General features: G+C 41.1%; 1 protein-coding gene across 1 annotated transcript in view; it reads right to left on the bottom strand.

The window, feature by feature from the left end:
• The window catches only part of STARD3NL (STARD3 N-terminal like), a 33208-nt gene extending 24994 nt beyond the window's left edge, over window positions 1-8214 (bottom strand). The window contains exon 1 of the mRNA XM_042806459.1: window positions 8126-8214. The gene's annotated coding sequence lies outside the window, so the exon portion shown is untranslated. The remainder of the gene's footprint in view (window positions 1-8125) is intronic.
• Window positions 8215-27948: the final 19734 nt, after the last annotated feature.

Here is a 27948-nt window from a genome sequence, read left to right as displayed (position 1 = left end):
TCTGAGCTGGCAGCTTTTCAAGCGAGGACGACCCTGGGCAGTGTCCCACTGCAGACCCAGCATGGGCAGCACCCACCACACAGACACTCCAGGATTTACCCAGCTGGCATAGTAAACTATGCTGGACCAAGTTCACTCAACACATCCTCTGGAAGTAATGAAAGACCTCAGGGTCTGGAAACTAAGTGTCATACCCTTTTGCTTTCACAACAAACTCCACCATAACGAACTCCAATTTCAATCTTTAAGTATAAACGCAAAATGCTCTAGCCAACACCCTGGACAGAATGTACAATTAATGCAAAGATTGCTTTGGTACAGCACATATACAAAGTCTAATAAACTGAGAATATCTGGTATAAACATATATTAACCTGCAGGAGTATTAGCAGAATTCTCTCAATGTGTTTTCTGACAGTCCCAGCATAAACTCAACTTCTCCGAAAATGAGGTAATGCTAACTGCAAATTATGGGGGGAAAAAAGAAAAAAAAATTCCCCAAAGCTAGAGACTGCCTTCATAGCTTACCTAGGCACATTTTTTTATACCATGCTCTACTATAAATGAACCCAAAACATTCTGCTGACATACTCTCTCCCTCTTCTGTTTATATATAACCAAAAGAACTAATTTTCATGAAATCCACTTGTAGTGAATGCATTACTAGTGACCTCCTGATAGTCATTGCCCCCTTTCCTGAAGGGTGCTTACATCCTTTCCAAGGTGCACGCATTCTGTCTCTAGCTGTAACATATCCTTGCCTCAGGAACATTTTAAGGTTTCAATGCCTTTAAAAATACTTCTCAGTCTGAAATAATGCTCTGTTTGAAACAAGCATTCCTTACTAAACACAAGGAAGTATTAAAAAAATAAACAGAGCATGTATTTTGGGAAATACACCAACTTAATTTCAAAGTTGATTCAGTTAGTTGATATTATAGCCTGATCTTGAAAGCACAGAATTTGGAAAATGGAAATATCTCCACATGCACTTCCATTTTGCAAATTTAGGTTTTAGCTAAACAAGAACCAATATTATAAATCCCTTGAATTTCACTACCACAAAATCTTAGTCTAGAGACTGGTCAACAACAGTCTACTACCTCCTGCACATTGACACGAACAGCATAAGCAGAATAAAGACAAATTCATATAAAATCTGGCCAACACAAAGCAGGCACACAGTCAGAGAAAAAGGAGAGAATGAAAACTTGGTAATTTGTGTAGCCAGAGAATCACAGAAATGTTGGTTGGAAGGGACCTTTGGAGGTCATCTAGTCCAAGCTCCTCTCAAAAGCAGGACCAGCACTGGACTTGACCTGCTGAGGCTCTCAACAGCTGAGTCTTGAAAACCTCTAAGAGTTCCTCTGCGTAACATGTGTTAATACTACACTAACTCCTTACAGAGTTTCCCTACTGTTCAACCGAAGTCTCCCAAACTGCCCCTTCTAATGTTACCTGCTGCTGCTGAGATGAGCTTGGCTCCATCAGTCACTACTTTATCATTCAAGCTCAGCTGCACATAATAGTTAGCCAAAATTCAGGCATGAAAGGAAGACACAAAAAAACAATAAAACAAAAACTTGACATAGCAAAAATTAGCCTGCAATTATCAATTATTTTAAGGCAATTTCAGCCTCTCCTGAACTTTCAGTTTCAGAAAACTAGCTAAGAGTCTTTGTGAGATCCTACTGGCATACCTGATCTCCAACAATACTCAGAGGTTTCTAGGACCACCTGAAGACACCTGCTCTACAAATAACAGTAGCTTTTATAGTCATGAGAAGTTGCCTGAGTGATGCATCATTTAGTTTATAGCCCTGCTTACTCCTTGACACATTAGATCAGACACACAACATCTGAATCTTGAATCAGATGAAGCAAAAATACTTGATGCTGTACTTGTTAAAATGGATCCAACTTGTCTGTTTTCCTATTAATTACTTCACAGCATATTTGGGAAGTTTAAGACTACTCTGCATCCTTTCTCTACAGATGTTCTTATTCCAGTTAAATCACAAAGTCCAGAAAAATACTCTGGGTTTATGATATCTAGATCTAAAATAAGGAATTTTTTAAACTATGTAAATAAGTACACCATGGTATCGGACATGCCAATCCAAAACTAAAAGCTACTGAATAATAGAGGACTGCAAAATAATCAAGCTAAAAGAACAGCAGTTAACATTTGAAAAGGAGACTACAATAGGAAAGATATGTAATTTTCATTGCCGTGACATTCTAGTTAATATTCAAGTCACATTATATCATCAAAAGGCCCAAACACAGCACCACCATTTACAGAATTAAAAGCAATTGCTTCAGATCAATATTAAGTGGGTTGTGTCTGAGGAGCAGGCACAAATTTAAACTCATGACTGCACATTGCACCAAGAGGCCCTGAGCTCTGAACAGTGAGACTAATTAGTACGAACCAACATGAAGGTATCAAAGACCACCTGAAGAAGCCTAATGATAAAAACCCAGTACCATAGATACCAATTTTAGTAACTGTTTGGTCCAAAGAAAGTTTTCCCTCAACCAAAATGTGTGTCCTTCATTGCTCCTGACTTTCACAGGATTGTATTTCCTTTACACTTCTGTTTGTCTTCTGTGGCTCCCTTCCTCTCATCTTCAGCTTTATTCTCACAAAATTCCTGCAAACTAGTAAAGCTCATCTTCCTACTCTGTCTGTGGGATATGGTGAATCGGCTCCAGAATGTCTACTCCAACATAGATTCATCTAGTTACACAGTTATAGATACGCCTTATCTTACAGTCTATCCTCTAGAGTGACTCCCTAGCTAGTTATTTGCTGAAGGAAAAAAAAAAAAAAAAAAAGGCACTTAGGTACTGTTGTATTCAACAGGTACAAGAGACTTGTCAAAATAAGACTGAAAAATTCAAACCGATGCATGCCCGCAAAATTCCCCAAACATAAGCACAAGATACTGTGTGTAACTTTTTGGCAATACTCTAAATTTTCAATTAAGCAACGCAGCAGGAATTACAAGTTACAAATATGCAATACATTTAAGACTACAAAGACTTCCCATTAGAGGGGCAGGGCAAGACTTAGCATACAGGAGAAAACTCCTTACAAAGAGTTTGGCTTTACCTGAGTGTTCAGAACTAGAGTAGCTCTGCTTGAGCCTGAAGTAGCAGCTCTTACCTATCCCTGAGGCCAAAAGAACATTTTTCATCCAACATGCAAGATGAATACACAAAATATGCTTGAGTACAGCTTGTATGGCATACAAATTACTCTTATATTTGTAACACACATCTGGTTTCATACCAATGAGCCCTGAAATAACTTCTCACCAAGATTTTGAAAGATACAACACCAAGCAGATGGCTAGATGTCAGACAAAAGCAAAGCAAGAAGAGCAATTAACTTGCCTTGGTTAGAAAGTGAGTGGAAACACAAATATTTGTGCTTTTGCTAGCAAATTACTATTTTTTTTTCTCTAACTCCTATCATTTCTTTCACATGGGGTTTAAGTTTTATTTTCTACAAAATGATTACACAAGTAAATAGTATGACTTTAGAATTAAGAATTGTATTTGAAAAATAGATAACTTCTACCTGTAAAAAAACCCCAAAAATACAAAAAAACAAACCAACACCAGTTTGCATTAACTTTCCTTGAGAAAGATGTTTCCCCAATTTCCTATGCTCTAATAACTCAACAAAAGTAACAGGGCAGTTGCATACATGCCACATTCATACTGAACAATATTTTTCTCAGAATGCTGGAAGGAGGTGCAGGACACAGTTTGCAAGCTAAAAGAAGAAAGAAAAAAAGTAAGTCAGTCTTTTGGGTCAGCAGGACATCTGAGGGAACAGTACCGTCACCTTCCACCATCCCATGAGTGAGACTCACAGATTCAGAAAGTCAAATCAAAGTGCTCCAACCTTGGACTGATTTTTCCTGGCAGCTGAAGAAGCCCTGCTACTGAGCAGCATCCTGCAGAACACTGCTGTCCTTTCACAATCACTCCACTCTCACTTCTTGTTCTACAAGAGCTGAGAAAGCGGCAGCGAAAGCAGCTTGTACATTTGGTATTGACATTGCTTTTTACCTCCATTGCCACTCTTCCCTCTGGGTTCCTTCTTAACAGCAATTCCCAGGCTTTTTACTTCTAAAATGAGCAAGTAAGACTTTGTGCCTGTATGAGTATGCTCAAGCCAGACATGGGAAGCAGCATGTGAAAGAACAGTTCTTCAGAGTTAAACTAAAGTGACTTTGAAAATATATTCCATGTTGAATTCATGACACATTTGAAAGCATACATTGTCAGAACTCAAAATGTGTGTTCAGCTTTTATATAACAAATGTGATCTTAGATATGCAACTATATTCTATTTTAAGAAAAATACTAAAAACATACAAAAAGGATGCACCATAACCCATTCTGAAGGTGTGCCTCAGATTTCAGCTGCACCTAAGATATTTAACCACTCCAAAATGCAAAACTGAAGTGTGTGCATTTTATTATTGTTACATCCTTACAACACAAAAAGAACAAGTATCTCACAGAATTGATGACACATCATCCCATGTAAGACCAATATATTCCGACTGATAGTTTTGGTAATGAATCAAATAAATGAATACCAAGTTATTTTTTTCTTAAAAATAAAACATCACCTATTTTTTTGGTTTAGATATTCTTGACCAGTCTTGCCAAAGACCTGAAACTACATCAGGAATTTAAGGTTAGATGCAAACAACTTCCTACAGTTATATTAGCATATGTATACAGTATTTTTGTATGTTTTATGTATACATAAACATGGCAGTAGCACACAAATAGCTACATGCAATAAAAATTTAAAAAGAAAAAAGCCAGTAATTTCTTGCAAAAGCAGGGAGGGCTAAGTGGGCATAAAGGGGAAGTGGTAAAAAGGTAGAGAAAATATAATTAAAAAACCTCTGCAAAATCTGGTCTTAACTCTTTTCCACATCTACTACCTGCTCTCTGAAGCTGACCTTGTAGGTCACGCAACATCAACTCACAGAAAACAAGATTTCACTGCAAATTTTACTCCACTAAGTACTAAATACTAAGGAAGAAGGGCTTATAATCCAATCAGTTTTTGAGTTAAAACAACTGTAGCCCGAACAAACCTTTTAGGTATCAAAAGTATATCTATTTTATCATGTCAGCGTTTCTCTAAATGCAATTCTTTAGAGATATCAAACATCTCACCGATTACCTTGAACATCAAGCATTATACTGGTTTGTTATGTAGGATACTCATATACTTTGTTTTCTCCAATTCAACAACAAACATATGCCCCAGGACTACTAGCCAGATACTGCCTGGGCACAAAAAGCTTTTCTTTTGCTAGCATGGAATTGCAGGACTCTTCCTGAAAAATGTCAGTCATTTTATGTGTTGGTAGGAAACACTCAGGATTCTGTCACCCCTTCAAAAGCTATTCAACAAAATGGTGTGAAAGTTTTCTCCAGGCAAACTCAAACCCTGGAAATTCTTCATAGCTCTTAAGAAATATGGTATTTTAAGAAACCAATGCCCATTTTAGAATACAAGATAAACTTTTGTAAAATTTTTCACTCTTAACTCCTATTTTGTAGCACTTAAAGATGATTCAAAACAAAAGGAAGTATCAGGTTTTACACATTACCTCCATTTTTCTCCTTATACAGCTTAAAGGGCATTGTAAGAAAATAAACACCCAGTCCAAGCAGCTGTAAATTCTAGCAATAATCTGCATTTGAGCCTTCAGCATAAAATACTTATTCCAACACACCTCCACTTAATTAATTTAGTCTTTCTGTCAGTGCTACATAGAAATTAACTCCTGATGTCTGCAGCGATTGTGTTTCAGGGCTTCAGCTGATGACTGAGTAGTTGACCTTAACATGAAAAGTATGATGTCATCATAAGATATTTGTTTGGTTTTTCATAATCCTTAAAATTTTTTTTTCAGCCTTTCATCATTAATCTTACTCCTAGCTGAATTTAACATAGCAAGGCAGAGAGATAACATACAAGTCTATCTTTTAACATAATCACTAAGGATTTCAAATTAAGAACAGATTTTTAGCAGATACAGTTAAATTAGAGAACTAACAAGCAACACAGCTGCAATCCTTTAAAGTGACTCAGCTAAGTTGCTGGATGCTGCTGGCTAGCCATGCAAAATCACAGTTTCTGCTGTCACAGGTGTGATTTACCATTACCATATCACCAGTCTCTTCTGCAAAAGCACAGATAATATTGTGCTTGCTGACTGAATTTACTGAATGAAATCCATTAACCCTCCTTCCTACAAATTAGGTTTGGCCCTATAAAACATTTCAACAAATACAGTTATTAAAATATGTTTAACTAAGATGGCTTGACGAAGTTTAAAATGGTAGTCTAAATAAACACTTTTGTGTGAATGAAGGCCTAGAACAATTGTCCTAAACTCATTTTGAAAAACTCATGGCTAAATACTTGAAAATTTTTGAAAATTAGAATGTATCATATCAAGAAAACCACATTTTAGCCCAAATGCACCAAAAAGAATGCCTAATCCATCTGAATCAAGAGTTTAGTAATTCTCAAATTTCAGTGCTGTTGAAAAGGTCAAATATTTCTTCCTTGACATACCAAGTTTATAAAGAACAACATTCATCCTGAAAGAGTCTAACACACAAATAACAGAAAAATACTTAAGGGTCTGTGTCATAACAAGAGGACTGCTGGTACATTTTACCCAAGGTATCTGGCCCTGAACACTATCAACAAACAAACAAAAACCCCAATCCCCAATCACTCTGCACATGGCCTTCTTAAAACTGCAAAACTGATGAAAAACATCTACTAAAAATAACAACCCTATTGGCTTATAAATAGAAATAAGCCTTCTCGCAACGTTGGACTGACTATCAATCCCCCAAAACACTGGGGCTTCCAGAACAAAATGACAGCTCTCAAAGCAATTAGTGCTCAACACAATCCTACATCACATTATAAAAGCCAAGATGACATACATGCACAATAAAATGTATTGGCAACACTGTGCAGAAATACCGTGATGGCCTTGTACCTCTAAGCACACTAACATGATTAAAAAAAAACCCAAACAAACAAAACCAAACCAAACCAAAATACCTCTTTCTTAATGCTTAGTATTTATGGTGAGTATTCTCCATGTTAAAGTCAATCACTGTATCTACTTAGACCTGACTGCCACAAAATTGGGAACTGACTCACAGTTATCACTTCATCAATGAGTAACTTTAACTGCTGGTGGAGATCAAACCGCTGTAGGTTTAACCACTTCTCTCTGCAGACGTGCCAGTGTAACCCTGATGCAAAATGTTAACATTTCAAGAACGAATGACACCCTTTTAACTCGGATGCTGAAACCGGGCAGCGTCTCCCCAAAGTTCCCTCTATCTAGCCCGACGCCAAAACTAAACCTCAGCATAACACCTCCCCACGATGGAGACCAGCGGATCGCACGCCCTGGTTCGCTCACGCCGCTACCAGCAGGACAACCAGGTCGCTACCTCCGTGAGCCGTGTTTGCCGAACCAGGACCTCAGAGAGAGCACACAACCCGCCCCCAGCCTGCAGGCCCGCCGGCAGAAAGCGGGGTGCCGGCCGGGCGAGGCAGCACACGCAGCTCTAACGCTCAGCATCCCCCGGGCACCCGGGGAGGGGACACACACACACACACACCCCGCCACCCGCCCGGCGCGTGACCTCCTTCTTCTTCTTCTTCTTCCTCCTCCTCCTCCTCTCCCCGCCCCCGCCAAGCGTCGTTTGTCCCTCTCCGCCCTCCCCAGCAAGGACAGCGGACACCGGCGGCACCAGCGCGGGAGGGAGGGAGGGAGAGGAGGAAGAGGGAGGAGGAAGGGCGGGCAGGGCCACAATGGCGAGGCCGCCGCGCGCTGCCCACCCCCCCCCCGCCCGCCCGCGCGCCGCTCCCCTCAGCCGCGGCCTCCTCGCCGGAGGCGCGGCCAGGCCGCCCACCTCCGCCACCAAGGCGCTCCGCATACCCTTCCTCGCGTTTTAACCCTTCCTCGCGTTTTAACCCTCCCCTCCGTCCCTTCCCCTCGCTCCCCGCTGCCGGGCGGGAGGCGGCGGCGGCGCTTACCCCAGTCGCGCCGCTCCGGCCCGCGGGAGAGGGGCCGCACGGCGGGCAGGCAGCGCCGCAGGCCCCGGGGACTGGCGGGGCGGGGCCCGGCGCCGGAGGGGGGGCGGAGCCTGATCGGGGAGGCGTGGCCTGAGCGCGGGGGCGGGGCTTATTCCACCCGCCCCCTTAGTGGCCCGGCCGCGCGTGGTTTTGATCTTAATTAAGGGTGCGGGGTCCCGCCGTGTCTCCGGAGGGGTCCCGGTACCTCCACGGCGCTGGCGCCGCCCGCTCGGGCTGCCCCACGGCCTGGCCTGGCCGTTGTACGAGGGCGTGGAGCTCAGAGGCCCGGCAGAGCGCGGGTGGCCCACGCGTGGCCGTGTGCCCCGCGGTGGGGGGGGGGGGGACGGGACTCTTCTTAAATGTGAGCACCCCCGAATTGGAATGGGGTAATGAGACCGATGAGCTGTCGTTGGCCTAAATTCTGCTTAAGCACCCGTGGCTTGCCATACGGCCCTTACAGTTGCAGGGGTTAGCAGGAATTGCAAGCGTGATCGGCATCGTTGCGGTAATACGACAGAAACTCAACCAACCAGTGACTGAAGGAGCGTTTCCTTGGGGGGTGGGGGCATGGTCTTCGTCCTTACTGAAACCCAGAGCTTCTCAAATGCTTATATATGTTGTGAGGCTTGTCTGCAGCTCGGGGTTACAGGCTAGATCCGTGCCACATCTAACAGAACGTGCACAGAGACCAAGCGCTCTGCTGCGTGCATCGGGTTCTACAGGGAAAAGAAGAGCGAAATAAAACTTGTCACAGCTGTTGCATGGGAGCGGGGCAACGGAGGAAGAGGGAGTGAAGGAGGGGTCTGGGAAGAGAGGCTGTGACTGTGCAGCCAGCGGTCACCCATCCCACCCCGCCTGGCTCTGCAAGGCCCCACGCGGCTTCGGGGACATCAGCGCATGGCAGCTGCAGAGAGGTGGTGTCCAGCCTGGAGTTAGAACGCGGCTGGAAACAAGTACCCTAAGTGTTTATTACAAAAAACATCATGGTGAGTGGTAGCCAAGGTGAATGGCTTCATCCTTGTTCCAGAACATGCAACCCAATGCCCTGTCCACTACTGCCTCTCATCAGTGGGAAGGGAGAGGAATTCCTTTAGCTGTGAGGAAAATCTTGCAAGATCTTTTTTTTTGGCTAAACATTTTTTCCTTAATCAAAGTCTGTAAACACACAATCACTTTGTGCACTTTAATGCTTTTTACCCATGTTAGTTTATTGTTATTATCTTTATTTGGGATTTTTTCAGTTATTGTACTAAAGATCTCTTCAAGTTTTCAAGCAGACAGCAACATTTAAGAATTATTGTTACTTTTCATACAAAATGCAAAGAGAAAGACTTTTGAATCTCAGTGGCAGCCTGTATTTGAATTACCTGTCACCAAATAGTTTTGAGATACAAGTTGTTTAACACATTGCAAAAAAAAAAAAAAAAAAAAAAAAGCATCTGCTCTCTGTCACTACACACATTGAAATAAATGTATCTTGAAATAAAGTGTGGTTGACATTTAGCTGAACAGATTAGAAATAGAATTTGTAAAAACACATAAAAAGCCACTGTTATTCAGACCTCATGAGTGGCTATCAAACTGTTAAAAAGCCCAGTGTTACTTCTTGAAAATATAGCCAAGGTCAATAAATACAGGCTAGCTTCCAGCTAACTAAAGCCTGTGCAGGCTGTGTGTAACCATTCATTGACATCAGAAGTAAAGCAGAACTCTCAATATTCCTGCACATCCTGGTGGAATGAGTTGTTATAAACCAATAAAGAAATATGATAGTTATAACCAGCTGAGACTCAGGCCTGATAGCCATATGTGTTCACAGAACCAGCCAGCTGGCTGGTTAGTGGTAAAAAGGAGATCTGGCTGCAAGGAAAAGACAAAATAGAAAGGAACCAGATTGCAGCTCTGGAACAGCTCTTCTATTTTGTAGTTATGCTAGATAGAGGATTAGAAGAATAGCAAAAAAACCCAAACCTGAATTCCTGAAAATGTAAAAGTAATGTAAAGTAGCCCTGAGATCAGTAGAAAAAACATCTTTTTTAAACTATTCATATCGGCTAGTGTAACTTGTCTCTCTCCTCAAGCTTCTTGGCCTGTTAACAGCTCTTCTAGAGTACTGGAGAGAACTGGGAGAGGTTAAGCTATAGAGAGGTGGAGAGCTAGAGAAAAGGGTGGTTGACTTTAAGGGACTCTGTATTCAACTTTAAGTTGCATGAGGCAACTATGGAAGGGAGGGGGAAAAGAGATCCTGGATCAGATCTAGAAGAGAGGAGAAATCTCTGTCTTAAGATAACAAATTGATATCTGAAGACCTGTCAGATTAATGTTTGAGTCTCTTCCTCCTTCTAGGTGGCCTATCTCCTCTCTTTTGCTAGATTTGTCAAAATACTACCTTACAGAATCTCCCTGGGGAAAAAAGAGTGCTTGTTCTGCTTTTCCTGTTCTGCAGGGTGCATGGAGGGGATCCTGATGAGTGAAGAACTGTTTCAGTTCCTACTACAAGGAGCCAAAGACATCATATGTTGCATTATTCAAGGAAATTGAAGTAAGATTTGTTGAGAAGACTTTACTAAGCTTTACTAAAAATGGTAATGAAAGTGCTTAGCACAATATGCTAAGGCCATGTTTTCAAACCTACTGAAATTCTGAGAAACAAAGTATCTTCTTCTGTATCACAAGATATTATTACTACATGTCTTAATATCAGATCATCTTAGTGAGCTAAATGACACCTTAATTTGGGGAGCTGATAACCAACTTCTGCTTTTGGATAAGAAGTTGAGAGGTTTATGGGTTTACATTCTGTAACCATTCAGATAACTCCAGACAGATTGAATTATATAGAAGCTGGCTTTGAAAGGCCTTATGAACAAATTTAACCAAGCAATCTTGTGACTGCAGTGCTGTCCAAAGAGGGGACATTTAGTAGTGCAAACTTGGGAAAAATGAGCTGATCATGGGCTAATGGGCTAGTTTTTCCAATCTGTGCAGAGGTATTTTCCTAACCTTCAGTGGATCTGAACATAGGGAAGGACAGACAATATCAGATGGTTTAAAGAAGGACTCTGCAGTTCCATCAGTAGTGCTTTATTAGCAGGGGCATGTCTCTCTTTCTCCTGGTTCTGAAGTCTGAATGTGAGCAACTGAGCTCTGTGTGCAGGCAATGGAGTGCCTGCTCCGCCTTCCAAAGAAGTGGAGCAGGTTGCACAGAGGTCTTGGCCAACATTCCATGTAAATTGTTACCTTGGACTGTGTTCACGTGTGCCTATTACAAGGCATTAAGGAAAGAGTGTCTGTAATCTTCTGGAGCAAGAGAAATTGAAAGAGCAACACAGGGTCAGGACTCATAATTTATATCCTAAAGCCTTCCTCATATGGTTTTCCTCTGCTTCTGTATGAGTTCCTATTTTCAGCCTTTAGGTCTGCTCCCACTGTAAAAAGTGTGTGACCATAATAGATTATTCGGCAGAATAAGCAGCCAGTAACCAGGACAGGTTAATATTTGTGTGTTGTTCTCAATATGCTTATTCTCAGCTTTATATTCTTTGTTTCTAGGGAAAGACCATTAGGGTTTGGTACTTCTTTGAGAGCTGAAGGAATCCTAATTCCATATTCAAAAGTGCTGTCTCTATTTGACAGATAGTAGGTAAAATCTAATTAAAGCCACTGGATGTGAATTGCTTTCTAAAGATTCCTCTGCCTTAAGCTGTGGCAGGGGTAGGACAAGAGGGATGCCAAATGGAGGCAAATATGCCAGAACTCTTCCTAATGCTGCTCTTTAGAAAGAGGATTCGTCATTCTGTAACAGTGGTGGAGGGGAGTTTGGAAAGGAGCAAGAAACCTTCTTGTCACTTGGATTTCCCAGGGCATGGGTTGCAGTATAGAGCTTCCTAGCCTGTTCTGACACTGAAATATGGGTTGTCATTTCAGCGTGATCCCTCACCCAGGGCGATTAGCAGGTCTAAATGCAGAGTGTCTCAGTTAAGTCAGGACACTGCTCTTTGCTGTCTGTGCTGGCTTTGGGACATCAGTTAACTGTTCTCACAGCAGCTAATGCTCTAAGGTGAGGTCTAGGGGCTGCAACAGGTCTCTCTAAATATGCCTCATTACATCAAGTAGATGGATGTAAGTTGAGCCACTTTCTGCTGTAAGACTGTCAAGTATTTCTTTCCTCCTCTTTCATGCTGTGGTAAACAGCCAAAATGAGTTTCTTGGTTCCTGCAACAGAATATACACAAATAATCCTTTAGTTAAACATAGTGTCTAAAGATAGACACTAAGATGTACAAATTCATTACACCCCCAAATCTCATTTGAAATCAAAGGAACTGATCTGCTTAAGTACATTTCAGGATGTGGTGGGAGATTCATATTTCTGTGCATGATTGGTTCTCAAACCTCAAGATACAAACCCATGACCACAGACATCCCCGGTCAGCTGAGTTAACACCTTTGCTTCTCTAGCTGGTGAGCTCTTAATGACTATCTCTCCTTCAAGAAAAGTGAAGTAAGTTGCACTGGGGGTTATCAGATTGCCTCCCAGATAGATAATATGGGTAGGATGTGATTATTTCTACAGTAGGGCAAGAAGAAAAAAAATCTCTTGACTACACAATTATGAAGTGAGTATAGAGTTTGGATTCTCACATAATTTATTTATTACACTTCAATGGTAAATCTGATTTTAATGCTTTTTTCCATGATGTGGTTCAATGTAACCGAATGAACCACCCAATGTAGGAACTGTAAGTTCACCCTGTGGCAAGAAAATGACTAAGTGAAACCGAGAGCAAATCTCCAACAATTTCTCAGGTATTGAAATAAAACACATTCTTTTTTAGATCTCTTTTTCAGGATGGTATTAGTGCAAGCAGTAATTGCTGCTTAATATTCAGTGCAGTAGCTGACAGGACTGTTCAGCATATTTCATAACAATATCATATTAAAAGGCTGACGTGCCACTTTTGCAGGCACCTTTTGCATGCCGTCAAATTATGTAGCTCCCACCTACACTTGTTTTCTTATATGTGAAAGCCCCCAAATTTCTAACATGCACATGAATCAAACTTTATAACTCTGTGCTCTAAAGAGAACCTCTTCTTCCCTTGAAAAGAAACAACACCAAAATCCCACTCTGATGTTAATGGGAACTTTATTACACTGAAACCCACAGCAGATTGCTAGTCAGCTCAGTGACAGAAATGTTCTTCTCTGAGCCTGTCATCAAAGCAAGACAAGTCCTATCTTAAAGATAAGAGCTTATTCACTTGGTAGGAAGAAAGAAATGCTTGTACTTGAGTTTTAAATAAAAGCCCTCTTTGAATTTCTGTTGACTTTTGGAAAGTGTTTTGAGCACACAGAATGCTGCCGGGCCATTTCACAGCCGATTTCTCATTTTTTGGCCATGCACACTCATATTCTATCCCTCTGCAAACTCTTTGTCTTTTCCACTTCTACTACTTTATCTTTCTAATGCACATTATTATTTTCTATCAATTTTCCCTCATCAATTCCTCTGAGTTCCATCTATAGATGCTCTTTTTCTATACGTCTTCTTCAGATTGTGCTTTCCTTTTCTTTTTTTCGAATAGAGTTCCTCTGCCCCAGGAAATGTGCTTTCATCCACAGTTAGACTTTATGAGTTTAATCAGAGCAAAAATGAGCAGTTTTAAACATTTAATGGAGTTTTTCTTTTCCCTGGAAACTGATGATGAACCCTCTACCTGTCCCTAAAAGTATCTTGCTATCTTTACCAATAAACCTCTATATGCAGTCCTTACATACGTCAATAATTACCCCAATTTTAGGTATGTTTTTGTGCATAAACTCTCAGTCTGCTTTATTCTTTTATCTGGTTTTATGTATTTCTGGGTTTAACTGTCCATGTTTTCCACCTAAACAAGATTCCTTATGCATAGAAATATACCTAGTAATGTTAACATTAGAAATATGCTTATATGCTTGTAGGACCAAATAAACATCTGGTAGTTTCATGAAGCTTTAAAAGGAAAGCATTATTTTTGTCATTCATTCGTGTGACCAAACTTGTTGAAACTAAAATATTTAAGTGAAAAAGGAGAAGTAAAAATTAGAAAAACAAAAACTCCATCACCCTAGGCCAGAGATTTAAAGTGCGATCCTTTGATATATTTTATTCTTCTAAAAGAGGAAATATCTCCAGATTACTGTACAGAAACTGCCTTATAAGTAAGATAGGGTTTTTCACCAAACTGGACTTTACCCAAGAAGTATTTATAATGCTCATTCTGCAAAGCCTGAGACAGCAGAACAACATATTTAAGTACAGTCACAGCCTTCAATAAACAAATTTACAGTTATAGTATTATCAGTATGGCTATTATCATCTCAGTAGATAGTCAATACCTCTCAGATTTTAGATTTATGTGGTTAACAGTGTGGTACTAACAAGAGAGTAGCTTCTTTCCCAGATAACTTGCGTATGTGCAAAGTCCTTTGACCCTGGTTATGTTCAATAACATTTTCTGAACATAAATATATTTCCTCTAAGGAAATAATGTATATTTAAAGCACCGTCACTTCTCAAAACTTTGAAAATGCTGACACATTGCTTCAGCAAAAGAGTTCCTTAAAAGGGTATTTTGACAAATGCTATTCAAAACCATTTGAAAGGAGTGCTGAAATAGCTGCTGTCCAGTTTTTTTCATCTTAAATCGCTGTAGCGTGTGTAAGTTCCTCTAGCCCTTGTTTCCTCCCCCCTCTTCCTCCGCTCTGTTTCACTTTAAGGATATTCTAATAGGAACACTGCTAACGTCAAATACGTTGTTCCTGTCTGAATGACAAATACTCTTCTCAACTCAACATTTGTTGGGAACTCTGAGTAAGTGGATGAAAAAGTACTAAATTATGCAAATAAAAAATGAGACAAGTAGAATTATGTAAGTGTCAAGGAAACCTGAAAAATTAAAATGACTAAACCTTGTACTGTATTTTTTTTTTCTCTATGCTTTAACACATGATCACATAAGTGGGTATCAGGTTTTAAAATATCTACAGTCCTTCCTCCCCCCAAAATATACACAAAACCAGCAGAACAAACAGCAGAATCTACCTTTTAATTTTCTGTAATCAAATTTAATGAAGCTTGTCTATTCTGTTCTTTTAACTCACTCCTACCTGGAAGATGTCATGTACCCCTTCCCACCTCTGTTACCATCCCCACAACTGCAGTTTCTTGTGACATTCCCATGCAGTTCAGGTTATTTTTCTCAAATAATATACACGGATCTCATGTGACGTACTGGATCCATTTCCAGTTGAGTCTAGTTAGGCAGGTCACTCGAACCTGAGAGGCTCTTTTTGAAGCTGCTGCTCAGGACCTGTGCCAGCACAGCACCCACTTCTTCCGATTAAAGCCCCTTGAAAAGCCCCTTTAGGCTCAAGCCTAAAGCACATCAGAGCCACGCTCAAGGGACCCTGGTCCTTCACAATTGTCCTACCAACAAACTCAGGGGAGATGCTTGATTTGTTGTGTTTTTCTTTTTTTTTTTTTTTTTTTTGTTGGTTTGTTTGGCTTTTTTTTTGTTTCTTGTTTTTTTTTTTTTGTTGTTGTTTTGTTTTTTGGTGGTGGTGGTTTTGGGGGGTTTGTGTTTTTTTGTTTTGTTTTGCTTTTTGTCGTTTTGGGGGGTTTGTGTTTTTTTGTTTTGTTTTGTTTTTTGTCGTTTTGGGGGGATTTTTTTTGTTGTTTTTGGTTTGTTTGGTTTGGTTTGTTTTTTGCTTGTTTGCGGGGCTTTTTGTTAGTTTTTTTTTGTTTGGTTGTTTTTTTTTTTGTTTTTTTTTTTGGTGGTGGTTTTTTGTTTGCTTTTTTTTTTTTTGGGGGGGGGGGGGTTCGGGGGGCCATCAGCCGATTTCTGGCGAGTGCAGACCAGAGGCCGGGTGACGGACGGGGCGGCGGGAGCCTGAGAGAGGGTGTCCGTGGGCCGCAGCTCAGACGGGTGCCCGGCCGGGCGGGGGGGGGTGTGTGTGAGGTGTTGGGGGGGGGGTGTGAGGTGTTGGGGGGGGGTGTGAGGTGTTGGGGGGGGGGTGAGGTGTTGGGGGGGGTGTGTGCTGTCGAGGTTCCCCCCGGTCGCACCCCGCCCCGCCTCTCCCCGGGAACGACTCCCGAAGCGCTTTTTGGGGGCGGGGAGCCAGCCCCCTCTTCTGGGCAACCGACACGCTGCACCTTCTGCTCCTGAAAGCGAAGCCCACGAAGGGCTGGCCGTGTTCCAGCTCCCCACGGGCCGTGTTCCAGCTGCCCACGGGCCGCGGCCACCCGCGCCTTCTCCGAAAAGCCGGGCTTAGCCGGCCGAGGCATTCTGTCTCCCCGTGCAGAGACATTTCTCTCGTCCACGGGTGGAAGGGTCCGTAAGAGTCACTGGTGGCTCAGCACATCAAGAAACACTAACTTGGGAGAAGCAAAAGATGTCCTGGAAAAGCTGAAAGTCAGAAATTCATTTGGTCCTGAAAATGTAAGAAGCTGGATGCTGGAGGGGAGATGAAGATGCGTAGGAAGAGCATACGCTGGCAAAAGGCTTTCGGATGCCTGAAATATCTCACCAGCCTTCATCCGGTTGCCAGCCAAGATAAAACACTGCACTATTCTTGTTCTTAGAGTTCAGTCCAGCAATCCTGAACCATTGCACTGTAAAGAGAAGGAAAAAGAAATCTCTGGGAGTTTAAAAAGTAGAGTCTGAGCCCCTACAGCTGTATTTGAGCTGCTTCTTGTAGAGGCTTTAAAAAAAACCAGGAAACATTATTTCCAGGTTTTTACCCAGGAGTGTTTCCTTCTCTGCAGGAAATAACATGCTCCACAAAACTCTTTGTTTTGTGCAGCTATCTTTTTAATCAGAAAAGTCATTTTCGTCATCTGTATCATAGTGGACTGTGACTTTCAGAAAATGGCTGGATGTGATAGGTCAAGTTCATGTGCATTACAGACATTAAAGGATTCATTAGTTACTGAAATGCAGATATGAAACATATTGTATTACATAATAATTTGTACCCATGTAGATTCATTTGGGTAAAGAAATTAATTCAGCAGGCATCAAGAGTGTTATCTTTCTTCACAAGTGTATTAGAGAAAGATACTTAATATGTAAGAGTAGAGACCACATTTTATTCCCTTCTATCCTGAGACTGCATTCAGCTGTAATTTATTTGCAATAAATGGTTCTGCAACTTCAAAATCATACAGATTTTTATAGTGATGTAGTTTGTATAATCTTACACTGGTACATGTTGTTAGTAATACAAGTGAGAGAGCACCATTTATATAGACATTATATACCTAAGAGAATACAAGGTAAAGAAGAGGTGACCAAATCATCAGCTTCAAAAATCTAACTTTAGCTTTAGAAAATGAAACTTTTCTATAGCGTAAGCTAATATTTATAATAGGTTGCGTTTTTAACTGAAAATTCTTAAATCTGATGCATAAAAATCCTAAATGAAATTACTCTGAGTTTAAAGAGACTGGAAACATAAAGTGTTGACAGTCTGAGACACTTTGTGTTATAGCTAATTATTTCAGCTGCAAAATTCTGTGCTTGGTAGAGCTACTCACAAAGGGAGCGAGGCTGTGTTGACCCCTGCCCTGCACTGCCAAAATGGGGAAGGAAATGTTCATGTTTTTCAGTGTGTGACATGGAAGCCTAAAACCATCCCTTGTTATGGTGGGAAGTCCCATCCATCAGGTACAGAGCATAGAGCGGTGCGGGCAGCAGTGGGCTGCAACCTCTGCCCCCGGCTCCGTGGGAGCTGGGTTTGATTTTTGAGATATGTTTTGGCTGGTAGTTCATTTAGGTAACACAGGCAATTCCCGTTCCAGCACAGGATGAACTCTTGAATTGTCACCTTGTGGCATGGAGCCCACAAAACGTGTCCACTGTGGGGGCAGGCTTTGACTTTGAACTTGCGCCTTATAAACGATTGGCATTGTTACTTCAGGGTTGTGACTTCATTTGCAGGAGCCTCTTTTGTTCAGGAATATCTCATCAAACTTCTCTGGAAACCCTCCTGCCCCGGGCAGCGTTACTCTTGCCACACCCCAGGAGGCCAGGGGAGATGTGGTGGGTGCATCACACCCAGAACAGGGGCTGCTGGAAAATAAATATCCTTTCCCTCTGGCTCTGTCAACTTCTTTCCTCTTGTTTACAGCAGGGCTGTGCTGCGATTATCCTGCATTTCCCCAGTGTGTTCACAGTTCCACGTCATTGCTCCCTTGCTGGGAAATACCATCTTGTTCTCTTTCTGTGGTTTCCCCGGAGGGACAGGAACACGCAGGCAATGAATGGGGGGGGGGGGGGGGGGGGCGATTCGGCTCCAGGTGGGCACCTGATGCTGCACAACAACGCTGACAGCTTTAAACCTCTCCCACAGTGGGCAGCAGCTCTGCCAAAAGCCGGTGCCTGGCTGCACGTGGCAGCAGATGCTGTCTGTGAGCGCGGTGGGCACCCGGCGCGTTACCGCCAAGCCTTCGGGGTTCTGCGGGGGCACTGGCCAGCGAAGGGATGCGGGGGGAGGTCATTCGTCCCGGGCTCATTTCAGGTCTTGGGAAGCTTTGGAAACCATCTCCAGCTCTGTTTTGGTAGTCACTGCGTTGGCAGGGAACACTTCTAGGGCCTTCTTCGGGGACACGGGTTTTAAAAGCCTCTCTGTTGTGCGAGGTTACTGTGTTTGAGAATGGTGGTAGCTAGATTTCAAGGGGGCTGGAATAGGGACTCCCAAAGGTGGATTCTTCCTGGAATGACAATTTAGCAAGTCAGGCATCAGGTGAAAAGCAGAATAATTAACTTACTCTTATACCAAATAAAATATATTATTAATTTACTCTTGTACCAATAAAATATTCAAGGCTACGTATGAAAAGTGCAAAGTTAATAGGCCACACTTTATGTATTTCTGGGACAGAGACTGAGAGGTGAAGGCAGAAAGGCAGTTCAAGGGGATTAATGCAAAAAGGGAGTTAGACAAATTAATAGACCACAAGTCCCTATACAAATAGTAAATAAGTAATAGGTAGAGATCAAATTTTATTCCATTTTATGCAGAAGTTACATTCAGCTGTAGTTTATTTGCAATAAACGATACTTCGACTTTAAATACCTTACAGATTTTTTATGGTGAGGATACATAATAATCTGTGAATGGAGAGGTGCAGAGATGTACACACACCTCTACCAGTAAACGCTTTCATAAATGTCTGTAGATGTTCTCCCATTCAGAAGGTGGCAAAGAGCTCAAGGCTGCAGCCAGAAGCAGCAGGCCACATCCTGATCATGTTGCAGCCTTCAAAGCGAAGATCTCAGCTTCCAAAGGAGAAAGTCTTTCTCAGACAAATGTTTGTTTTAAAAGTATTATCTGCCTGAGCCTCTGTGAAGAAGAAATAGGGTTGGTTGGTTTGTTTTCCTCTCAGCTTTTGGGATCTAAGCCTAGATTTTTTTAGTGTGGTGCAAGGAGCGGGAGCAGTTCTGCTCTGGTTAAAGCTACTGTTTGCCTTTAGAAAGAGACTTCAAATGAAGCAAACAGTAACAAACACTAAAAGGGGGGCATGTGTCAGGGCCAAATTAAGCTTACTTAAAGTTCCTATGACCTAAGATGTAAATGTAATCAAAATCTTTCCCTTTCCCAATTTTTGAAGACATAATTTACGATACATTTAGGTCTAATTAGAGAAACATTTTATTTTCTTGAACCAGTGGTAAAGTGTGAACCGGTTCCCTTGCATTTTGAATTATGTTTGTTAATTCTGAAAGTCAATGGGAACAGCCCGCTCTGCACGAACATGGTAATGCTGTTGCTTTCTGAAGGGGGATCAGACTGCGTCAGGTGTGTGGCAACATACGTGGCAGAGGAGCATGGTAGCTGTGAAAGTGCAAGTGAGGTACAAAGTGCAGAAAACAAGATGAATCTCTAGGAAGTGCTGCTACTACAAGAGCAAGATACTAAGCCAATACCTCAGAATCAGTTCATAACTGACCTACTGACTTTTGGCCTGTATGCAGATCTCCCAGAGATTATTGTTAGGATCATTTGGATATGAAGGATGAAAGCATCAGAGCATTACAGCAAATTTGTTTCCTCTACCCTAAATTCACAAGGTTAACAAATGCATCTGAGGGACTCTTTAAGGATGGTAAGGTTGCCAGAAGTACAGATAACAGAGCAGCAGATCAGCGGAGAAAACAAATGATAGTATGGATAAATGGAAATGTATCAGAAACTTTTCTGTTTAATAGGTACCTTAGTAAAGAGGAATTCAGCTAAGCATGTTTCATCAGGAAGGTACCATTCAAAAAGACAATCAGGGCAGGAAGCTTTAAAAGAGATGGCCAAGTCAGAAAAATATGTTCTGTTGATGTATTAGTAGTATCTATTAACAAAGCAGACTAAGCTGAACAAGCTATGTGTTGGTAGAATTATGACAGTATTTTTATAGACTGTTCTGCTTACAACATAAAAAAAAAAAAAAAAGCATTAAGGCCTTGAAAATATTGTTTTTACCAATTGAAATGCTGTGTATTGGGCTCCAGCGCAGAGTTACGGTAAGCCTGAACTTTTCACATCTCATTCACAAGTGATGGGACAGGATAGAAAGCTGATGTTTCAGTTGTGGCTTGGTTCTACTCTATTGTATTTTATTATAATTACACTGGTTTGAGAGTGAAATTACTGATGAAGTGGCGCATGATTCCCATGTCAACATAAAATCTCTACAAACAAGGATTTGGTCTCTAAAATATACACATCACAACATACTATCCTATCATTTACATCTGACAAGACATATCCAGTGTTTTAGTTGGCCATCAAACACAAGGGAATAGCCAAGTTTCCAATAGCTTCACTTTCCAAACTTTAAATGAGACTTCAAAAGCTGTAGAAATGCAATACAGGACTATGAAGTCCTATACATACAATATCAAATCTTTTGAGAAGGAAGAATTGTGGGTGCAATTATTGTTATGCTAACTGACATAGTTTCTGGAAATTGCTTGGGATTTGTTATGAAGACTTTAAAAATCTTTTCCATCTGTTCTTTCTCTGGGTTATTTTAGGGCGCATTTATAGAAATGCATCCACAATATATCGTAACCACAATACATAGATAATATTTGAAATATGCATTTCCACTCTAAAGCTATGTTTAAAGTAATATGAACATTGATTTCCCTAAAGAGACATCCAACGTAATGCTAGGACTGAGGGTGACTGAAGACTCAGACCAATAGTCTTGGCTAAACAATAGTCTGAGGAGAGAAAAATTCACTTGGTCATTAGCCTCAGAAGAGTGAACATTGTCTTCCTGTTCAATGCACATCTCAAGCCTGGGAAAAGACTGAGTTTTTCTTCACACAGGCATACTTCAGCAGAACAGGATCCAGTCCACGGAAATACCTATCCTGCAAAACCTGATCATCTATCCCACAAACATTAGGAGGCTGCACATCCTGTGGTAAGAACAGGATAGTTATTACAGGTTAGTTATTAGCTAGCCAAGATGCTGACACAATGCAAAACACTCTCACTGCAATAAACCTTCTGCTGTGGACCAGTTAAGTTCATGCTTTCCTCTTGCTGTCTTGGTTATCTGAGAGATCAGGCACACCAGATCTTTTCTTCAGCTGCTTTTCAAGATAGAAGTATGTATAATACTGATATGTAAGTGAGATGTAGTTGTTCAAATTGCAGATGAAAGGAATCCCCAGAGGACCAAGGCTCCAAGTCATGGTTTAGGCAGTAGGAGTTAGACACACCTGGGCTGCAAGCAAAGATGTCATCTCTGAGGGGAAGCAGTAGACATCTTTCTGAAACAGCTATCGCATGTTAGGCACTGAATTTTGGAAGCATTGCTAACCCTAGTGACCAAAACTGTACAGGAGGCTGAGCATTGATGCAGTCTTTAAAGTGCTATGGCCTCAACAGCAGGAAATTAACCTTGAGAAAGAGTGGTGAAGGAGTCAAAAGTAGAGATAGCTGATAACTCTGGACAAATGGGGTTTTTGTTTGCTTGTTTGTATGTTATCCATAAGCTACTGCTAAGTTTCCATCACAAAAGAAGGCAAAGTGGAGGGACTTGTAGCTCTTTGGTTTTTTTTACGGGTATTTGTGCACTTCTGGAGAGATGATTTTTTCCTCCTGGGTATGCCTAAAGTCTTAAAGAACCTTAATGTTCCCATGCAGTGATGAAGCTGCTGCAGAGCTGTGGTGCCAAGAGACTATCTCGATACCCTCAAGAAGTTTTCAGAGTAAGAGTGGCAAGCTGACAGAAATCTTCCTTAGTCTATGGAGGATGAATATTGTTCCACCTGTCTGGAGGACTTCTACAAGCAAAGGAATCATAAAATGTAATTAGAAACTGGAGGGATCTCAAAAAAGGATTACATTCTAGTCTATCATAGTTTGCTTTTACAAGGATGTATAAGTAAGGAGAAAGTTGCATTCCCTGGTCCCTGCTCTTAGGCCCAGGAGTAACATACTCAAGCTATGGGTAGGATGTGTATAACTGCTCAGTTCTGTGACAATGGCTCAGTTTCTCAGCCTCAGCTTCTTCTTGTCCCCTGTCATCTCCAAATATAGTGTTGGAACAATCAATTTTTGTTTTTCTTTTGAGACACCAGATACAAATCTATGCATGCATCCAACTTTATGTATCCTTGAACAGAAATAATGAGACAGACCTTCTGGGAAGTGCAAGCAAGGAGTTCAAAGGGCAGATACGCCTCCACCTGCATTTACGTTATGCTTACACAAGCCTCTGCACCCACAGCAAAACTAAAAAAAAAAATTAGAAAGTGAAGTTTAACCCTACTGCAGGTAGTTAGACTATCAGCACAGAGGAGCAAACTGTTATCAGCGCATTAGTTACCAGAGAAATGCCAGCAGCCATCATCTTTTGCCATTCATGTTAATCACAGCTTTAAGTGGAGCATCACATAGAGTTGAGGATGACATCTCATCCCCAGAGAGCATGTGAGGAGCACCCAGGCCCAACGAATGGCCCTTGGGCGGCTGAGTTCACTTCACCTCATTGAACTGTGAATAAATATCAGATGTGGAAGGTAGGCAATGAAGAGGAGAGCTTTATTTGCTCATGTGTGGGCTGAGAAGAAAAGCAGACCTGCTCTATCCACTTGTAAGAGAAGCCCTGTGGGACAGATGAGGACTAGAGACTGCTGCTACCAGTCTCTGAAGAAATGAAGTGCACAGACTCTTGTTAATAAATTGCTGTTGGTTTGAGCTGCTTATTGCTGAAATCAAACTAAGGCTTTTCTTATTTTTGTGCCAGCCTGGGAATTTGCTAGTGGATTTTCCGAATGCATTTCCTAACCTGTATTTATCATTCTGGCACATCCATCAGGGTGGTTGGTAGAATTTAGTGACATGGTGCTGAAGGGGTCAAAACACATGTTTATTGATGTGACTGAGACTGCTGAAAAAGAAATGCCTAGAAAAGAAGGCTGGAAACCTGCCTTTATCTCCACAAAGCTCTGATATTGATTGTCCTCAATGTTGCCTGTTGCCTGGACTGGAGTTGTGCTACAGTGTAAGTCTGGATGAGTGGGAGGTCAAGAACAGAACATGGATCTGCAGATGAATGAGCTGGTGACCGAGTGGTTGTGGAGTCCTGGGCAGCAATGGGATAGTGACCATGTCTGCATGGTCAGTGACAGGCTGAGAAGACAGTGGATAGTAGACAGTGGGTAGTGCACAGTCACATGGAGGGTTTGACGGGCACCAAGTAGTGGCTTTCAGAAGTGTTGTTAGTAGTTGGTAGAGGGGTGCAGAGGTAGCTAAGTCCCCATTGCAACAGCAAAACTCATTTTGATAATGATTTGAAAGAGCTTTTTGTTCCCCACATTGCTGTCCCCTCACACTGCACCAAAAGGCTTAGTTCTGAGGTCCTCCTGGCCCACCCCTATGCCAGCACTTTACCGGCTGATTTATTCAGTTGAGCCTCAGAAGGGAAATACATCTGGAGGATCACAAAGAAATATAGTGTATGATATAATTTGTGAGTCTGCTTAGTAGGAAAAGAAATGCTAACCAGTTTTGATGCACACAAAATCAAATGACCAGAACAGCACCCAACAGTAATCTATAGATGCTTGCATCATGCAGCATTGCTGTGCCCTACTCTGGAAGTAAATGGAGAATGACTAGTGAGGCAATAGGCATGGCCAGCAGAAAAAAAGAAGTGATGTTTGGGGAAGTCAATTAGACTGTTTAAACTTGTAGCAGCTTGCTTTCCACTATGACAACCTCCATGATCACAAAACTACGTCTTATAAGACCCTGAACCAAAGAATAACATTATCATTGCAAAAACACTCTAAAAGCAAGGTGGGATTTTCTTCCATCCTGGAAAACCTACGGACACACATAGCTGAACCACACCAGACAAAAGAAGCATGAACCCGTGAGCAGTACATATTCCACATTAGATGTACACCAAGTGGTTGTCGCTGAATGCAGTACTTGCTTTGTTTCTATTTTATGAGCACTGTGCAAATATATTTAGCAGGGTCTTTTGTTGTATTTGAGTTTGGATAGAATCCGTTGGGAAATTGAACCTATCTTAGTGATTACTCTTATTTATCCATAGGAAATTCAACTGTTCTTTAAGCATCAACACTATTACAGAGATCCATTTAATTAACTGAAAACAAAACGATGTTCATTTGTGCTGAAGGATAACACTTACTGAAATGACACCTGTCCTATTATTTTCTATTTCTCACTTGCAAAGCTTTGGTTGATATATTGAACTCCAGATGGAAATTAGGTCTACAACTCAGTGAATGTGGTGGAGGTTTAGTGAATCTGGACTGAATGGTGTGTTTTTATGTTAACAAGCATGGTTGAGGCACCCCAGGGCTGACCACTCCCTGTGTGGAACAGACACTTATGCTCCTTGGCTTTCTCTCTATCTCTGGACAGGCCCTTCAGTCACACAGAAAGAGGACAGAATTTCAAGAACAGTTTTGTGCCTCCCCAGGTCCTGAGATCTTCCAGATCTGTCTGAGGCCTGGCAACTCCTGCTGCCGTTCAGTGAAAAGATTAGGGGGCAGAGCAAGCTTTCGGGTTATGAGCCTAAAAAGAGACCAAGCACATCAGCATCTCTATTTTGGCAGCCAAGGTCTGTAGCATCGGTTGTCCTTGACTGATGTAAGGTTGCATTACAGATTTCACAGGATCCCCACTGACTGAATGGAGCAACCCCATGACTGGTTGCAAGCTTAGTGGGTTTATTTTGACCCTCTAGGTCCAATTTGAGAACATTTGTCCCTAAAATAAGCAACTGGATCAAAGAGTGCCTATTGGTAATGAATATTGAGGACTTCAATCCTTCCAAGTCTTATTCTTCTTGTTACATCTCTGGGGCTGAATAATCTGAATTACTTATTTCTAGCAGTCACTTATGACTAGCCTTTAGAAACACCTTGTTTCAGATTTGTCAATATTTTGACAGCAGGGTTGTCTTTAGGAAGTTCTCCTGGCACCCATCTGTTTGACAGAAGTTGTTCAAACCATATCAGGTTTTTTCAGGGTCTTCTGTGCCTCAGAAACTTAAATAAATGTTGGCAGGACTCAGGTAGGGCTGAATTCTGGTGTGAAGTTTTACTTTTGTCTTAAAATTCTGTCCAATCCTTTCACTCATGAAGCTTTTAAGCCAATTGTCTCCATCTCAATTTCTATGCCATTCCAGCCTAAGGGCACTGAAGTTGTCAGCTGCCTCCACAATTTGTTTGCTCTCTTGAATGTCTTACATCTTCGTGGTTTGGGCAAGGAAACTGAGTTTTCCTCTTTGCTCAAGAAACCCATAGGGTAAGGACTACTGTCACACCTGAAGCTTCTTGGTACTCTTTTGAGATTTGTGCTGGATGAAAAGGATGTCATCAGTTCTGTATATGAAAATATTTTAAATGCAAATCTATTTCTTGTCTTTTTTTTTTTTTTTTTTTTTTTTAAGGCATATACTAACGAACTTCAAATCCTTTAATTCAGAAGAATATAATACACAAACTCATGTAAACATGTGATAAAGTCGGGGACTATAAACATGGGAAATGTTGCAGTGAAAGCAACACATTTTTGCCTTTAGGTTTTTAAATAAGGGTTTTGGGGTTATGTATCTGGACTATATGCTTATAACTTCCATGAAGTCTAACTAACCAGCCACTTGTAAGCTTTAACCCTTTCTAGATTAACTGTTCTTTATCCCATCGTTTGCTGTGGAGGAAACCAGAACAAAATGTCACAGTGTGGGCACCGGGTCTTGTTACCATGATTAGGCATAAAATAAACGTATTTGTTTTCCAGTGGTCACAGTGGGGTTTGAAACTTTATATTACTTGTGGTTGAAAAATATTCCTGAGAGGACTTTTGGTCATAAAGGGAGACTATGTACTCACTTGGTTGGTATGGCCTGTATATACAAGAGAGTGTACAATATAAGCTTTTCCTTAGCTTATTAAAAATTCTCATGCATAAAATGCATTAATATTTTTTAGTTTCATAGAATTTTAAAAATTAAATGGATCTAAGAATTAAGTAGCATTTTCTTGTTAAATGGCATATAATGTATTTTTTTAGTACCTTTTTTCTACAAAAATATATGCCAGCAATGAAATACAATATTATGGGATTAATATAAAAGGGCTGTTTAACATTACAAAACTAATAAGAATCATTCTAATATTGTGTTAAACCTTGTACAACAGAAATTTTTGTATAAGGAAATGCAGAAATAACAAAGGTCTTTAACCTGATTATAGATGATACCTGTGCAATTGACCCATTAAAATATGTGCTGTGTTTGTTTGATAGCCAGCAGTAGCCCAGGCAGCTTCTCCCCTAGACATAAATCAGTACAGCAGACAATTACAGGGGAATTTTCTGAAATGACTCACTGGGAGAGCAGGGTGTTGAAGGATGAGGTGGGAAGACAGACAGCAGAGTCATCATTAAACTTTAAGCAAAAGGCAGATAAAACCCGTGAAATTGCTGGTCTTCAGAAATAATTGTTAACCCAGACTATAGAATAATTTGTTTCAATTAAAATAGGCAGCTCCATTTTCCCTGCAGTCAGCAACATGAATTGTCAGGCCAGGATTTTAGACCAAATTTTGGCATAAACTGGAGGGACACTTGAAATACACTGAAGTAAAATTTTGTAGATAAGCACAGCTAAAATGAAAATCCTGAAAAAAAAAACAAACCAAACCAAACCAAAACAAAAGGACCAACAAAACATTAAAATAACTGATTAATTATGATTAACTTGTTTTTGAAAAAATCTGTATTATGTATCTTTGTGAGTTATGTTCAGTGGACTGGCTATTGGGCTTTGCCATCTTTGACCATCCTTTGCTAAGGAAGTGATTGCTCAGATTCCATGAAATGAGACTTCAAAACCAATGGTCTGACAAACCAGTTTTGCTAGCAAGGAATTTTAAAAGGACATTCAAGAACTTGCTTGGTCAGTCTTGTAATCAGTGGCATGATATACGGTGTTTATGTCACACAATGAATTTGCCATGTTTTCTTTGCTGCCAGAAGGCACTGCCTTTATTCAGTGTTCTTATAATAACTAAAACCCTGTAATTTGAAAAAATAAGTACTGCCACTGCAAAGCATCAGGGATGCCAAGTATGAGATTCAGATTTGAAGCATACTACCACTGCTAAGGAAAGCAACTGACAACCAAGAAGGAGAAAGAATAGAAAACTTAGGTGGGTGCATAGCCAGTAACCACCAGAAGTTAA

Source organism: Tyto alba, unplaced genomic scaffold (genome assembly GCF_018691265.1).
Source record: "Tyto alba isolate M040663 unplaced genomic scaffold, T.alba_DEE_v4.0 Super-Scaffold_46, whole genome shotgun sequence".
Lineage (NCBI taxonomy): Eukaryota > Metazoa > Chordata > Aves > Strigiformes > Tytonidae > Tyto > Tyto alba.
This window is presented reverse-complemented; position numbering and strand designations above follow the sequence as displayed.